A 5,735-nucleotide genomic window follows, 5' to 3' on the forward strand; every position below is an offset into this window, starting at 1 on the left:
ACTTTGGGAGATGGAGCAAAGAAAAAAAAGGAAATTGAGAAAGCAACACCCAAAAACAGTTAGTAGAAACTTCCATAAGTATGTTGAAATCACTAGATCAGTGTGTCATGTTGAATCATCCAATTTGTTTTTATTCATTTAAACAAACAAAAAATTAGCAATGCCCTAAAAAAAATCATTATACTTAATAAAATTTTAGTACATCTATTTGACAGACCGAGAGCAGTTACTATCTGCTGCCAAAGTTCCAGTGCAGATGCAAGAAAAAGGGGTCCTCGTGCTTTCTGTCTGTCTGATTGTGGTAGCCAAGACTGAATGGGGGAATACAGGGAAAACAACATAAAGAGAGTTTTTGCAACTCAGAAATAATCTTGTAAACAGTGAAAAACCTGTTTTACTCCAAAGAAGAATTTTAAATACAAGTTTACAAGTGAAAAAAAAATTAATAAACATACCCTCATCTTTCTCTTTTCCTGGATATTATATTCTCAAAGGCAGTTATATGCTTGAGGTAAGCTCTGCTCTAGAAAGTAATCTATGCTGATTAAGTTGTGTGTAAAATGGTAAGGGACAATGTGACGAATGAGCAAAAGCTTTTAATGTGCACAGTATAGGTACATTGTATATAAAGACACAAAAACCTTTGTTTTAGAGTTGAGAAAGTAGCAGTTGAGCTGTTGATTAAATCCCAAAATTTTCATAGATGAAAGAAAACAGGTTTGTTAAGGCAAAGGAAATGAATATGTGACATTCTGTGATAAAGACATCATCAGGGGCCCTGACTTCATTTACAGTACTGTCATGGACGGAATGCTTTTGTCCCCTGCACCCATGCTGGCACCCTGACTTACCAGCTTACAGAACTGTGAGAAGTAAATGTCTATTGTCTAAGCAACCAAGTCTATGGAATTTTGTTTTATTATAGTAGCCCAAAATGACAAAGAAAAATACCTAGCATTTAGAGATCCTTCTTAAATTTAAGCTTCCAGGATATGTCCCTTTGCCTATATTCTTCCTTAAACAACAATATTACTCTCTCTCTCTCTCTCTCTCTCTCTCTCTCTCTCTCTATATATATATATATATATATATATATATATATATATATATATATATATATATATATATATAATGTACACACACACATACATATGTATATATATTACATATATATATTCTTTCTTAAACTACAATAATATATGTTCTTCCTTAAATATTATATGTGTATTTATACACACACACATACATATATATATGATCTTTTCTTTTTTCTTAGGTTCCTTTCTCTTTATCTTTTGTTTATCTATATAGGTTTTTCTTTGTTGTTACCATGAGTCTTACACAAAACATCGTATACTTAGAACAGCCTATTTTATGCTAATAACTGAAGTACAAACACATACTGAAGCTTTATATTTTTACTCCCCTCTCCCATGTTTTAAGTTTTTGATATCACAATTTATATTTTTTTACCTTGTGTGTCCATTAACAAATTATTGTAGTTATAGTTATTTTTTATTACTTTTGTCTTTACCATCATACTAGATTTATAAGTGATTTACCCACCACCATTACAACATAAGAGTATTCTGAATTTAACTATATATTTATCTTTACCAGTAAGATTTATATGTTCATGTTTTCCTGTTACTAATTAGCATCCTCTCATTTCAGCTTGAATAAAGCACCTTTAACATTTCTAGTGAGGCCGTTCTACTGGTGATAAACTCCTTCAGCTTTTGCTTCTCTAGAAAACTTTTTATCTCTCCACAAGAAAAATAACAAGGAAACATTGGACTTAAACTACATGTTAGCCAGATGGACTCAACAGACATTATAGAATGTTTCACCCAACAGTAGCAGACTGCACGTTCTTCTCAAGCACACAAGGAACATTCTCCAGGATAGATCATATGTTAGACCACAAAACAGGTCTAAATAAATTTTTATTGAAATCATATCCAGCATCTTTTTTGGTCACAATGATATAAAACTAGAAATCAAACAAGAAAAAAAAATTGGAGAATGCATAAATATGTGGAAATTAAACAAAATGGTACTGGAAAAACAATGGGTCAAAGAAGAAATCAAAAGAAAAATAAAAGATATTTTGTGACAAATGAAAATATAAATACAACATTAAAAAAACTTGTGGGATGCAGCTAAAGCAGTTCTAAAAGGGGAGTTCATACCAATAAATAACTACATGACAAAAATATTTTTTGAGGTAAAAACGAAACTTAAAAATATTCAAACATCCTTCCAAAACGTGATATGTAAATCAAATCAAGCTATTAAATCCATTAAGATTTTGGCCAGACAACACATTCAAATAACTAAACTAACTTGCAGCAAACAAGCCCAGAAATGGAGGTAAGTCCCTGGAATGTAAGCCTCAGAGACTTGCTAGAGCGAGGAATCCAGTATAATCTGTTATTCAAAATTTCACAATGCATTGCAAAATCTGTTAGTTGAGAAAATTCAGAACTGCCCATTCTATTGGGCTACGCAATCTCTTCATCATACATTTCTGTTTTTTGTCATTTTCACTTTAATGGGCTTTATCAAAACTACCCCACAGTAGGGCTGGCCCAGTGGCTCAGGCGGTTAGAGCTCCATGCTCCTAACTCCGAAGGCTGCTGGTTCGATTCCCACATGGGCCAGTGGGCTCTCAACCACAAGGTTGCCAGTTCAATTCCTCGAGTCCTGCAAGGGATGGTGGGCTGCGCCTCCTGCAACTAGGCAACTAGCAAAGGCAATTGGACCTGGAGCTGAGCTGCGCCCCTCACAACTAAGACTGAAAGGACAACTTGAAGCTGAACGGCACCCTCCACAACTACGATTGAAAGGACAACAACTTGACTTGGAAAAAAGTCCTGGAAGTACACACTGTTCCCCAATAAAGTCCTGTTCCCCTTCCCCAATAAAATCTTTTTAAAAAATAAATAAATAAAAAAATAAAGTTAATACAAGTAACCCAACCAATACACCTGGCCAATACACCTGGGAGAAAATGAGTACCAGCTGATGCTAGCTATAACCTTGGAGCATTATGAAAAACATACCTCTAAAAGCAATAATAGTTAATATTTGTTGATATGCCAAATCAACATGGCTGTTCTGAACAAAAATTAACTTACCTAATCTTCACAAAATGAATAAGTACTATTGTTTTCCCCCTTTGAAAATAACATACATATATGTTACATATATATATATATATACGCATATATATATATGTGTGTGTGTATATATATATATATATATATATATTTCATATATATATATATATATGAAAAGTTAAAAACTTGCCTGAGCTCTTGTAGAGAGTATGCTAAAACTGGAATTCAGATCTAGGTATCATGGAACTTAAGGCCATATTGTTAACCACTAGGTTGTAGTCCTCTAAAAAAAGAAGGATGTTTTATCAGGTAAGATACCACTGATCAAATGACCACTAGCTGGAAGGTAAATTAAAAACATAGACTAACAGGAAATAAGAACATATCTAGTATAGAAACCATGACTGGACTACACTAAAAAGAATCTATGCAAGAAGCAGAGAAGGGAAAGTTGTATACCAACTCCAGTGATGATGAAAGCAGCATAGACAAACAGGATGACAACCACAGCAGCAATCCAATGACGCAACAGGGGCCCACAGCTTCCTCTCTTGGTGGAGCAAGTAAAGAACACTGATCTGAGGGAATATGCTTCTCAGAGGTCAGATAGGACAGAGTAAACCAGAAATGCTTACAAGTGAGTGTGGGGACAGAGCCCCAAAAAGCAGTTTCCAGGCTCTCGGCCTCACATAGAAAGGTGCTGGCTCAGGTAGTAAATGGCCATCGACTGTGATCAAATGGCCATCAGCTGTGGCTAGTTGGCCGTCAGCTGTAACCAGTGAGCCATTGGACACTAATATAACTGCTGTGGCTACGCTAGCAAAAAAAAGGGGGAGCTAGCAAGAAGATGGTGGCTGAGTCTGCAAGCGGCACAGTGAGGGTTGAGAATTGTGTTGTCCTGGTTCCTGTGTCTCCAACCCAGCCGCCAGTGAGAGTATAGTGGTATGACTCCCCTACCTATGGCTCCATGGGTGTTCCTTTTTGGCCTCACCATGTCCTGCGTTCTTATGTGGGGAGCGGGACCAGAGACCCTGCAGGCCGTCCTGCATGACAGTGAGTATGTCTAGACCAACAGTCAATATCTGCCTTTCTTTCTGTAAGTGCTGCTGACACATCCTAGAGGACAAATTGTAGTTAAGGACATTAATAAAAGAACATTATTCAAGTCTAAAGGAGTTGAGTGGTAGTTGTTTCAATCTAGTTCTGGAAGATACAGCTCACATTGGCCCATGGATCAAACTGGCAACCTTGTTAAGAGCACTGCTCTCTAACCAACTGAGCTACCTGGTCGCCCCCTGTATTTTAATTTTTAAAAATAAATATATTTAGTTAAAGAAAAAAATGGAGCCTTGTGGCTCATTCTGGCCAATAATTTGTGACATGTTTCACATCAGGTCAAAACATTTACTACTTATGGGGGCCGACCCGGTGGCTCAGGTGGTTGGAGCTCTGTTCTCCTAATGACATGGGCCAGTGGACTCTCAACCACAAGGTTGCTGGTTCAACTCCTTGAATCCTGCAAGGGATGGTGGGCTGCACCCCCTGCAATTAGCAACAGCAACTGGACCTGGAGCTGAGCTGCACCCTCCACAACTAAGACTGAAAGGACAACAACTTGAAGCTGAACGGCACCCTCCACAACTAAGACTGAACGGACAACAACTTGAAGCTGAACTAAGATTGAAAGGACAACAACTTGACTTGGGGAAAAAAGAAGTCCTGGAAGTACACACTGTTCCCCAATAAAGTCCTGTTCCCCTTCCCCAGTAAAATCTTTAAAAAAACAAACAAACTAAAAAAACATTTACTACTTATAAGAGAACCTTCAGAGCTCTCTTTCCCCCATAATCATTCATATAGTGGCTGTTCCATCTGTCTTGACTCCCAAGTGAGGAGAACAGTAATATAGAGTCTTAACAATTAGAAATGGACATGCAGCATGAAAAAGTAGTTTTGTTTTGGTGTAATTGTTTCTCACAGCATAATACAGTCTATCCTGGCAAATAGAATGTCTGAAAAATTGATAAGGTCAATAAACATGAGTATGACTCTGAGGTTAATAGTATCTACCATAAGACAAAAATAGAATGTAACTTTTTAAAATCAGAGAATATTTTGATTTATTTAATGAGAAACAGAAAGCAATTTTTTAAAAAGAAACAAAATTGAAGAATAGTGCATTGAAAACATGAAATAAGGTAGCAGTGATAACTCAGTATAAAATAATCACAATAAATAGAAATGGGTTGAACTCACTACTTTAGACAGAAACTATTAAGATCGATCAAAGGATGCTGTTTACAAGACACATACTTAAAACAAGTAGCAGAAAAATTCAAAAATGTTGATGGGATGAGATGAAATCAAAAAGAAAGGAAAAAAGATAAAGAAAAGAAAAAGATTCAGGCAATATGAAATAAAATTTTGAATATCAATTTGAATTTCTAATGAAATAGAATTCAATGCAAACTATTGCAAATGAAGAAGAATGTCACATATTGTTAAAAGGCATCACAGAAGATTAATCATAACAGGAGAGAGACTCAAATTATATAAAGGAATAACTGATAGCAGTAGAGGTCGAATTAGATAAACCAACATTTATAGTCGGAG

The sequence above is a fragment of the Rhinolophus ferrumequinum genome, chromosome 10, assembly GCF_004115265.2.
Source record: "Rhinolophus ferrumequinum isolate MPI-CBG mRhiFer1 chromosome 10, mRhiFer1_v1.p, whole genome shotgun sequence".
Lineage (NCBI taxonomy): Eukaryota > Metazoa > Chordata > Mammalia > Chiroptera > Rhinolophidae > Rhinolophus > Rhinolophus ferrumequinum.